General features: G+C 39.4%; 1 long non-coding RNA gene across 2 annotated transcripts in view; it reads right to left on the reverse strand.

Moving 5' to 3' along the window:
• The window catches only part of LOC127521418 (uncharacterized), a 143,121-nt gene that overhangs the window by 128,447 nt on the left and 2,224 nt on the right, over positions 1–12,450 (reverse strand). The window contains exon 1 of one of the 2 annotated variants that reach the window (XR_007932353.1): positions 3,068–3,441. The exons of the other annotated variant lie outside the window; for it this stretch is intronic. This is a non-coding gene — a long non-coding RNA (uncharacterized LOC127521418). Of the gene's footprint in view, positions 1–3,067; positions 3,442–12,450 lie in introns of those variants that run through there. 2 annotated transcript variants of the gene reach the window in all.

A 12,450-nucleotide genomic window follows, 5' to 3' on the forward strand; every position in this document is an offset into this window, starting at 1 on the left:
GCAGCAATAAAAACTGAACAGCTTTACCAATGTGTGCTATATGTACCCATCTTAATGCTTACTTTCTGACAAGTGCAGCCTTGAAAGTCCATTTGCAGTCGAGCGGGTTGAGACTTTAGCGCATTTTAGGGTCAGCCCAGCATGTCTTATGGTTCTGTTTGCAATTTTAGCAATGTCATGCTGCTTAAAGTTGGTTGAAATCTTATTTCACACAGCGCTAATGAAACATCACAGGCGCAAATTTTTGTGCAAGGCAGATCAATTTTAACTGCTAGCATCAGTAAATTTAATATTAAGCTGCCATAGCAAACGTGTATCACCCTACGTATTAGCCTGCTAACTGCTTACTATCACCGTGCCTGTAGCTCCTGTATCAGGTGAAGGTGAATCTGACGTCAGCTGAAAAACCAAGATTGAGGTCCTAATTCTGCAGTTTCTCCTGGACGTCCGGTAATATCAGTGCTAAACCCCTCATTTACATTCGAAGATTACGGAGAGGTGAGACTTCAGTAGGGTCTTTGGCCCTATTAATTACAGCTTTCCAGGTGGAAGCGCTACTTCTGGGCTTAAATATAGGGTTAGGGTCCTCTTTGCTGGGGTTTGTCTATAAATCGTTTTAATTTCTGGTTTTAAGGCAAGTAGGTGCTCAAGACAGCTTGCCCAGAGAGCTTTGAGAGAGACAAAGTGGTCTAAGATTAGTCCTACATCAATGTTCCTGTATTTAAGTCTAATCGCACAGGCACCTCTGATTGCGCCTGCAAATCGCCACGGATCATTTTGGCCCATTTGGACTAAACCTGCATTTAATGAACTGAAGAACGTTCAGGTTGACATATTAGGTTGGGGATTTTGGAAATCTCTTTATCACTCCATAAATCAGAAAATACAGAAAGAAAAAAAAAAACACTATACATTTTAACCATGTTTTTAGGAATCAAATGTTAAAATCAGATGAATAATAAATGAACAAACTCTTCTGTAAAAACCTTCAGAATATAGATAGGAATAAAACTGTAAAGTTTGGGGTATTTAAATGCTGTTGAAGTGGAGAAAAAACTCATTTTGAGAAAACAGTCCTTAAAGATATGCTTTGCAATTGAAGTCTACAGATGCAAATAGATAAGGTGCAATAGAATAAACACTTAAAAGTGTATTTTGGATGATTTCTTTCCACTAGTCTGAAACAAAAGCTGAATAAGCCCAAAATCTTAAACAAGACAAGAGCATGAAACAACAACATTTTTGCCTTAAGCATATTTTACCCACATTCTCATTACATTAAATGTAAATTCCATTAAAATGCATTATTTTTCACTATATTATAACATATTTATACTCTAGAACACTGCTACGATGTCAGATAAACCCAAATAACCCTTGCAAGCTATTATAATTTGCATGACTAGACCAATATTGGACTAACCTACTTCATATGAGCATTAGAAAGCTTCTAGATCAGAATGGAGGGTCAGACGGTTAAACCCAGACACGTTTTGAGCCGTTGGGTCTTGTGAAAATAGGCTATGATCATCAGCAGTTGACTGGCCGCGGCTCATTGGGCTGTAATTGGCGGTCAGTACCGCCCATCCACTCACACAACCCCCCTTCCTTTAGCAGCCCATTAAGTCATTGGTATTGACGCCCCTGAGGGGGATGCGTTCATGACACATAATTGAGACAGATTTATCCGATAAACCTCAGCTGGTAGCGTAAAACACCAACGGGTGACACATGATTACACAAATTAAGGAACGCGCCACTAATTTATCAGCTTTTATTAGTGGCAGCTTACTGGCGGAAAATCATGAAACACTTTCATTTTTATCTTTTAACATATTTGAAACATAATTTAAACATTGTCAGTCACCACAAGCAAAAAAAAAATGACTAGTGACAAATCAGTGTTGATAGTTAATCAATTACAATGGAAGTCTATGGAACACAGAGTTGCCACATAGACTTCCATTGAAAGTGCGTTTCTACGCACATGTTAGTTTTGTTGATTTAACCCGGAATAAGAAAGTATGTATTTTAAGCATGAAAATTAGGGGTAAAGGCCAGGATTTATAATCCTTTATCAATACAGATTGCATAATTCCTGCTAGAATGCACACATGAATGATCCCAGAATGCATTATGTACAGAATGAGCAGTAAATGATGCACTCCGCCTGACTGACTGCCTCTCCCATGGGTTGGCCTGACGCGGGCGCTGCTTATGGTTGGGTGGCGGTAGAGAGTCGACTTATTTAATATTCTATTCAGACTCAGATTGAATTTTGCCCTGGTTTTTGTTCCAGTGCAAATTTTGACATTTCAATATACCGGCTCATTTGAATGTGCCACAGTTTGTCTATTGTTAATGGATGTGTGAGAGTGAAACTACAGCTTTGAAACTTGGCTAATTAGAATAAAAATATGTATAAGTGAAAACTTTTTGCAGATGAAAAGGTAAAACATGCATAAGTTGAATATAGCACAGAGTGCATATGAATTACGCATTGTTCAGTGCCATTTAAAGAAAATATGTTATAAATATGTTATAAATATGTAATAACCACAACTCCCAAAGATGATTTGTTCATTGCAACAAGTAAAACTTCAATTATAGTTCAAGGTTATGTGGGAATTAATTCTCAAAATAAACAACTAAACCAAATACAACAGTCCTACTTAATAATTGAACAAACATTGTATGATCTCTCAACAACCAGTAAACTTTCTAATAATAATTGTTAAACAATTTTGTTGTGACTAATCTCACCGAAGAAAACATTTGGACTAGTCGACTGAAAATGACTGAAATCCCACAATTATGCTAATTTCAGTCAAATGATCAACATATTGAGTTGTAATTTCACAGATTGTGGTAAAAGCCCTTGAAGTAAGAGGTTACCCGCTCTGCCCTCTACAGCCAAGTGAACGCACACCACACTCCTGTGCCCAGCCATAAATCACTGCTTATCTTTAAAAAAAAAAAAAAAAAAAAAAAAACTCATTTACATTTTGGCACAGACAAGTCGCGGACTGACGGAAATCATCAGGAGAAGAAATCCCAAGGGACTCACCTTCAGACAATCTTCCACCGTGAAGCGGCAGGGAAAAAAAGTAGCAACGGCTCCTTCTGTAAGGATTGCGAAGGGAAGTAGGCTCAAGTCCTTTTAGATTCCCACACGTTCAGTAACGGTTTCCAGCTGAAAGCAGGCATCCTCCTTCGCCGACTCACCCTGTGTCCGTACTGCGTCGAAGACTGGATCTGCTCTTCCCACAAAACAAACACACGCAGGTTTTTTAGCAGTGTAACCCTGAGTCAGGCCTGCCTTTGAAATGCTCTCTAGCCCACAACACAGACGGCTTTCATTATCTGCGGAGTCGCAGCGAGGCCTAGCTTTAAAAGCTACTGATTTCTTTTTTCCTTTAGCCTCCCACACAAAGGAAGGGCAGTTTGTAAATTACTTGCTCGTTTCAGCCCAACAAAAGGTACTTTCATTGAAACTCCCCCCTCCATTTGATTTTGCTCAAATTTGATTACAAGGATTGAAAAAGGAGAAGAAAAAAGAGGAAATAGAAAAAAAAAAACAGATGGCGTCTGCATTCAGCGCCTTGAATGGCTTTATCTGGGTGCCTTTTTAAACTGTGGCAATCCACAAGCATTTCGGTCGGCTTCAAAAAAGAACTTGACAAAAATGATCGGTTTGCCATTTCTCGTACGGAAAAGCGCAAAGAAAAGCCTTTTCTCCCTCTTCCATCCTTTTCTTCTATGCTATCGCCCACCTGGATCAAAATAATGGAGATTAGGTATTTCATTAGAAATTATAGCTGGATATGGAGTAGGCTGTCATATTAATAGCAACCTGCCTGTGGCCCTTCACCATGTGCAATTCACCTAGACAATAGACTGAGGGAGACCATATATTGAACCTCTGATTCAAGTCTGATCAATTTTCCATCATCAAGACGTTTAACAAAGACGTTGCGTGCTGCTGGCCTGCCGAGAGCCCCCTCCTTGCCAAAATAGTTCAAACTAAACTAAACACACATTCTCTGCCACAAAAAAGAAGCATTCTTTCTGCAGAGAAAGGAAAGCGACGCGGGCTATAATTCCATTTCTATGGCCCAATGGGCATTTCAGCATGCACTTGTTTTCAGCTGTAGATAATTACAGGCTGTGGCAGACCAAAAAAAGAAGTGGGAACAAACAGAGCGCTGGGCTGCATTATTCTGTACTTGTGTCGAAACGCTTTCAGCTTGAACAGAAGATGGTTGCGTACTCAAAACTCGAAGAGTCGGTGGCTACAAGACCCCCAAAACATGTCACCAATAACTGGAACTTTCAAAATGATATTTGGCAGGTGCTTTTATCTGGAGTGACCTACAGGACATTTAAGATATACATGCCAAGATATACATGCTATGTGTAGGGTGTATTCAGGTCGACTGGAAAACTTTTCCCAGTCATCTCAATGGCAAAAGTGTCCTAATTTCACCCTTTGTGTTTCCCTTGGGAATTAAAACCATGATCATGCCATTACAAGCACCATGCTTGTTAGTTCACCCCAAAATTAAAAATTCTGTCATCATTTACTCACCCTCATGTAATTCCAAACCCTTAAGACTTTCATTCATCTTCGTAAAACACAAATGAAGATATTTTTAATGAATTCTGAGAAATTTTTGTCCCTCCATTGTAAGTCTAATCACCCAACACATTCATAAAGTATTGTAAAATAAATCCACATGAATCATGCAGAATAATCAAAGTCATCAGAAAAGATACAATTGCTTTACATGATGAACAGATTTAATTTAGGTTTTTATATTCACAAATATATATTGATCAGTGAACACATATTAAATAAAAGCCTAAATTAAATCTGTTCATCATATAAACCATTCAATTCTTATGGATTTATTTTATTTTTCAATTCTGTTTTTTAAAGGAGGGACAGAAATCTCTCAGATTTCATTAAAAATATCTGCGTTTGTGTTCCAATGACGAACGAATGTCCCTTGAATGGGTGAACTAACCTTTTAAGCTGCAAGAACATGCAAAAGGAAACAGACCATTAGTCGTTCATGTAACTTCAAGGGTAGTTTAGATGCAAAACATCTAAAATGTTCAAATTTTTTGGAGTTTGTTCATCTTTGTGTCCAACCAATGGGAAATTGGCGAGTTTGGCATTGAAGTTCATAATTGCGTCAGACCGTGGATGAGTCTTGATCTGCACCAGATCATTTACGGAGTAAGAAACAAGAAGACACCTCTTGTCATAGTAGCGCTTTTTCTTAAAGTGACTCGCCTCCAGAAATTAACTGACATAATCAGATGCCTCCAGGAGCGAATGCTTCAGGGCATTCAAAGAAGTCATACCTGGATCTTCCACTCCAAGAGAATCAGGCTGAGAAATCAGATCCTAGGGTGTGTCCAGTTCTTGACCATACAGCAGCATTGACGGACTTAGTCTTGTACTCTCATGCTGAGCTATCCGTAGGGCCAAACAAATGTGGGGAAGAAAGTGATCCTAAGTGGTATGCTTAGCTCCAACATACAATCTAATGGTCATTTACAGCATTCGATTTACTCTCTCAGTGGCATTTGTGGTAGGCTGTTGTGAGTCTGTGCCCCAGTACCCAAAGTAGAAACTGTGTGTTAGAAAGAACCCCTTGTTTCAAGAACCCCTGTCTGATATTAGGTACTTTGGAGCAACACGCCAAGCAAAAAACTTGACTGAGCAGTTTACTGCAGTATCAAGAGCAGTATCTTCTCTCACAGCACAAACGTTGATCTACTTCAAAAAGTCATTTACGAACACAAGAATGTATGCATTGCCACTCTGCATCCAAGGCAATGGGCCCTGTGTTCTCTCAGGGATACTGGGGGCAGATTGGAACTATGAAACCACCAGTCTTTCTCTGGGATGGCTTACTGAATTGGAAAGCAAATCCAGACTCACAAGAACAGCACGATCAGTGAAAATGTCAAGCGGCTGACCACAAAAAGCTAAGGGGTTTCTGGATAAACTGTCAGGAATGCTGTTGGACACTCCAGGTTTATGGATAATCTCAAAATCAAAGTCCTGCAACCAAAGTGACCACCGAGCCAACCTACCAGTTGGGTTTGGTCGTGACAAACTGTGATGTGCAGTCCCTCAATGCATGGTCTAAAATACTCAAGTGCCGAAATTACCGCTATGCACTCCTTCTCGGGGATAGTATAAGGGCATTTAGACTTGTTCAAAGCACAGCTGGCATAAGCAACTGCACTGTCTCTACGTTCCTCATCCCTCTGCATCAAAACAGCACCCAGACCAACACCACATACGTCCACGTTAAAGAAGAATGGGAGTGAAAACTGTTGAAACCTCAAGATAGGCACAGATGTCAGTTTACTTTAGAGGTAATCAATAGCATTTTTACAGTTTCGTGTCCACCCAAAAGGAGCATTGGTTCTCATAAGCACAAAAAGAGGTTCAGTGTGTTGTGCATATTCATGAATGAATGGCCGGTAGTAACCCGTCAGGCCCAAGAATTGTCTCACCTATCCAGTGTTTCATGGAGTAACAAAATCAACCACTGTCTCCACCTTCTCCTTGTTAGGTAGGATACCGTCTTTGGTGACCCAATACCCCAAGAAGGTAAATTCCTTCCTACAGAGCTGTCACTTTTCCAACAGACCAGCAGACTTAAGCCTAACCAGGACCTCTAGGTCTATCAGGTGTTGCTCAAAAGTGGGCAAGGTGAATATAATATTGTGCAGATAAACTGTGCATGACACCGTGTTCATGAGCCTCTGAAAAGTGGCTTTGGCATTACACAGGCCGGAAGGTAGAACAAGGTCTTTGGCTTTGACGATTCCACCACAGCCACCTACCAATAGCCGCTGGCTAAGTTGATTGTGGACACAAAATTGCCTCTAGCTAGAAAATCAAGGGACTCATCTATACTTGTAAGTGGGTAGGAGTCTCTCACTGGAAAACAGTTCAGTCCTTGACAATCTACGCAAAATCTTGGTTCACCAGAAGGCTTTTGAACAATGACAACTGGTGCGGCCCACGGCCCCGATGCTGGTTCAATAATGCCTGCCCCCAACATCATGTCGATTTGCCTCTCAATCAGCTCTTTCTTTGAAGGTGAGGTATGGAACAAGATGGATAGGTCTGGCCTGTCCCGTGTCAATTTTGTGCTTACCCAAGGATGTATGGCCGACATAGATAGATAGATACATACATCCATACATACATACAGTTTAGCATCTACCAGAAGTGCAAATAGTAGCATTGTGCAAATAAGCAAACGTGCAATTGAAAAGTATACATCTATAGTAATAAATAAATTGCTGAATAGTAAATATATACAGCAAAGAGAGAAAGTTAAAAATGAGTTTAGATACCATGTAGTAATATAACCCTTGGATAGAGTACAGTTAAACATCAGTGCCTAGCGGTGTAATGTAGAGTTCAGTATAGGGTGATGATTGAAAAGAAGAAGCTGGCCCTAAGCCTGCTAGTTCTAGTGCAAATGCTCATGTAACTCTTCCCAGATGGGAGCAGTTTGAACAGTTTATGGTTGGGATGAGAGGAGTCTCTTATAAAGTTATGAACTCTGCACAAACACCTACTGTGTTGAAGATGTTCAATTGCTGGTAACTGAGTGCCAATGATACGTTTGGCAGTATTCACCATCTTTTGCAGGGCTTTCCTTTCACCCACCGTGCAGCTACCATACCACAATGTGAGGGAATTGGTCAGAATACTCTCAATGATGCAACAATAAAAATTTGTGAGGATCTGTGGGGATAGACGGGCTTTCTTGAGACTCCTTAGGAAGTACATACATTGATGCGCCTTCCCAACCAGAATTGAAGTGTTCTTATGCCAAGTCAGATCCTCAGATATGTGGACACCTAGAAACTTGAAGCTGGAAACACGTACTACTTTGGTCCCATTGATGCGGATAGAAGAGTGTTTACTGCATTTAGATTCCCTGAAGTCCACAATCAGCTCTTTGGTTTTCACAGCATTAAGAATAAGGTCGTCATTTAAAAAATGTGATCGCAACCTATTCAGAAATTTCCAATATGGCAGAAATGCAAAAGAATTGTTTGATTTTCCCCCTAAAAAGTCAAGGTAACTCTTCCAAGTGTCCCTTTCCATCTTATTTCTCTTCTGTCAGAGTTTTGTATTTATGCAACAATATGCTGCCCATCTCTTCGAAAAATCTGTCCAAACTAGACAAAGCAAAACATCATAAATTTCATTGCATTCCATTGTACTTGCAAATCTGATTCAGGGTCTTGATGTGACTTGTGCAAAAATTCTTTTGTGCCAACTAGGGGTAAAATTTTAAATAGATAATTTCAAGATTGAGATAGGATGCTGCACATTTTTATTTTGGAATTGTAATATGTTGTGTGGGATGGAAGTTGTGTGCTGGCCGTGTCATGATGTCCAAGACAAATTTCCCAGGAATGGGACAATAAAGTCTATTCTATTCTATTCTATTCTATTCTATTCTATTCTAAATCCAGTCAATCTCGAACAAGTCTTTAGAAAACAGCAGAAAATCCATGAAACGCAATTACAGATCCATCCACTGGACGCCACGTGGCCTCCACGGTTAGCATGCTAGTTGCTTTGCCTGGATATCATGCCATAGCACGAACACATTCATCAACAATCCGTAACAGCTAGGAGAGAAGAGAAAAATGAGATTCTTGGTAGATCCAAATGGTTCGGGCACCACTTTGTAACGCAAATTTGAAATGTTCAGTTGCCCAAAGAGAAAAAAAAACAATATGGTGTCAGACGAAAAGATGCACGTGAGATGAGTGCTGGCGTATTTCCCCCGGGTTTAATAAAATGACTTAAAAGCCGCCACACTCCTCCAAATACATTGGGATTGAATGAGAAAAAGTATACAGGTAAACATTCAACTCAAGTCACAAATAAAAAGAGGAAAATAAAAAGAAGAGAACAGTCAGCAGAGCGGTTATCTCTTCTCCTGCTCACCTGCTACATTTCTTACAGACACACCTTTACGCACATGAGCAGTTTTCATTCTACCACAGACTACCATAAATGCTGTAAGTGACCGTTACAACATGCATCAATGTCATTGTGATATGTGTGGAATGATTAGGACTCTGTACTTAGATGGATATCGCCGAAATATATAGCATTAACTCCTTCTTTTCTTCAAAGCTAAGATAACAAATACAGCAGAACAAACTGTAGGCTGTCAGACAAACAGACTTAACTTGTGAGCATGTGATGCAAAGCGCTAATATTTTGATGCGCTAATATTTTGTAAGAGCTGCAAGCCGTCATTGACTTGTACAGTTTAATTCTTATACTCCAAGGCTACATTCACACTGGGAGCCTTGACGCTCAATTCCGATTTTTGCTCAGATCAGATTTTTTTGTATCGCTGTTCACATTGTTGTTTTAAATGTGGCCAATATCAGATTTCCAGTGCAAACAGATCATGGTTCTAAATAGACATGCATGTGCAAAAGAACGATACAAACGGGTTGCCAGGTTTTTCCACAAAATCCACTGCTTCTCAGAACTAGTCCAAAACTAGCCTAATAGTGTCCCGTGAGGTATCCCAGTAAAATCCACGGAGTTGCAAATCAACCCACCGCAACAGTGAAAAAAGTAATTCTCCGGAAAAATCGCAGACTTGGCAACACACACAACACGCTGTCATACGAAAGTAAACATGGAGGGCATTAAAGTCTTCTACTGACTACCTTTCACAACTGTCATGAGTGCAGAATCATGACGAATGTTGATCTCGAGTGACATAAAAATCGCATGAATTCTGATATGACTGTTCACACTGCAGCCACATTACAAAACATTTGACATCGGATTTAGTACCACATATGGAAGTGGCACAAATCGGAACTGAAAAGATCAGATTTGTACACTCACGTCAATGATAGTTCCTATCTGCTTGTTAAGTCGTGATGTAAGGAACGCTGTTTCTGGGTCCAAGCCTCGACTCGTTTCACTTGAGAATGCCATCTCGACGGCCGTTTATGAGCGCTATTTATTCATAATAAACATTTAACATTTTAAAAAGTTAAAAATGTAAAATACTTACAGTCTACACAACAGTCTCCGTGCTCACAGCATCACATTAATATTTTAACAGTTTACAAAAGATGAATCACTGTCTGGCCATCTGGGATTTTGGTATGGAGATAAATGTGATTATAATTTTTTGGTAGTATTACACCACATTGTGTGTGTATATTAGCACCATTTGTTGTTTTCTTGTAGTATGAGATAGAGCGTTTGGACCCGGAAGCACTGCCGCGTGACGTCAGACTTAACAAACGAATAGTGCTGGTTTAGACCCTACTCTGAAGTAGGAGCTAATTTAGTTCCAAAAGGAGTTCCTAGAACTAAAATCGTTCCTAGTTCCAGAACATGCCAAAATCCGGGTACTTCAACCAATAGTTCTAGGAACTATGAAAAGGTTCCTCTGGTGCGAAAGCTCCTTATGAGCGTTACACTCCTGACAATGGACTTTTTTTAGTCCACAAAATTTAGCAGAAATTTCAGTAATGTGAAAATAATATGGGCTTTTAAGGAGTAACTAAGCTGCAATGTTACTAACTTGACTACATTTTTTTTTTTTTTTTTCAGAATTTTGGCTTTTGACATAGCTCAGTTGTTTTCAAGACGATGTAGCTTTTTGACTTACAAAACAGCTTCTTCCTACTAGTAGTGGTGTAGCAAGTCCAAATGCTAGATCAACGGTTTTAATGTTTTGCACATGTAGCTTTACAGCCGAGAGAACTAATAATATTCAAACAAGTCCTGTTCACTGAACTGGTTAGCAAATCAATATTGCCTCCTTAAGTAGTTTCAATGGAGCTAGCGACTTTTTGTTAGCAGCTAATAGCATATAGCTAACTGCTTTTTTTAAACAACAGTTTGACTAAATCAAATTATGAGCAGTTTGCAACTTGACAAATTGTGAGTTGCCTACTCACATAACTTGATTCATTCTCTCCTAAAATAGTATCAGTGTAGCTAGCTACTTTTTGTTAGCAGCTAGTATTGTAGCTACTTCTTTTTTCTAAATTGCAGCTTGACAAATTAAACAAATCTTGAATAGCTTGTAACTTGGAAAGCTCCAGTTACAAGGTATCTTCCTCAACAGTAACAATATGAGGATTTTGAGGGAAGGATGGAGGGAGGGATGGTGACCGCTCAGTGAGCGAAACATCCACATGACACTTCCTGTTCGAGATGGCTGAATGAACGACTGATTCAATAGGCCACCTGTAAGACGTTCACTTACAGATGGTCACAGTGGCAAATGCTGTGCAGAGCAGATGCGGAAAATTTAATTCCTGTAATTACAGACTTTTGCCTTCGTCCCCATTTGCATGAGCTTTTGATAAGCTGAATGGAAAAAGGTCAAATCTTGTTGGCAGGAATTCCGATTTGGATTCATTTCAAATCATACAAGCCACAAACGTGTCATTTTGAGGGGCAGCTGTTCTGATGTCATCGATACATGTTGTAGCATGAATGTAGGGCACTTGATGCTTTAAGGGCACTTGATGGAGCATCTGATGCATAGGAATGCTGTTTGAGGGTGTGGAGTGAGTAATTATGAAAACTGTCAAGTTAGATATAGCTCAACTATTACAGCAGAGTGCAACAATGTCAGTTTCAAAGCAATGGACCAATCAGATTAATCTGGGGGCGGGAAAAGCATATTTGCATGTGGAATAGCATGTGAATGCTTATATGAGCAATGGTAGTCTATGTGTTATGTTGTTTTTGAACAAGAACTCTGTTACGAACGCCCCCATTAAGGTGCGGACCGACTTACCATTGTTCGGCAAATTTTCGCGGACGAAAATTCATGTCATAGTGAATTTCGCATGAGGATGCAATATTTATGAACTGTGCTTCATTCATACTCTACACTACGCTACACTATTGACAATAGATAATGGGCCTTTTTGCCTACAAAACCTTGGAAACTTCAACATTTTGCTAATGTAATCTCACCTTTAAACTGACGCGAAGCGCAGGACGCTACGCAAAAGTATTATACAAAAAAGATTGATAAATGTCCCACTAACTTTATCACATTATCATTGTGTGAACTGCAGGGGGTTTGAGGGTTGAACGTACCCAAAAGAAGTCAGAATGAAAATTTGACTGTTTTAATTCTACACAAAACAAGTTGAATTCTAAATTAAACAGTTTTAATTCAACAGTGCAATCTGTATTGAGTGGTACATCAAAACAAATGTAATTTCATACTTTCATTTATGTAACACAAGTAGGCTACATCACAATTTTGTTAAAAATTCAATTTTAAGACTAATGCTCTGATTTTTGGCTAGCTGCCCTTAAAAGATCATGAAAAATATCTAAAACAAATTCCATTTAAAGGGTTAGTAAGGTTGTTCTTTGTA

The sequence above is a fragment of the Ctenopharyngodon idella genome, chromosome 10, assembly GCF_019924925.1.
Source record: "Ctenopharyngodon idella isolate HZGC_01 chromosome 10, HZGC01, whole genome shotgun sequence".
Taxonomy (NCBI): domain Eukaryota; kingdom Metazoa; phylum Chordata; class Actinopteri; order Cypriniformes; family Xenocyprididae; genus Ctenopharyngodon; species Ctenopharyngodon idella.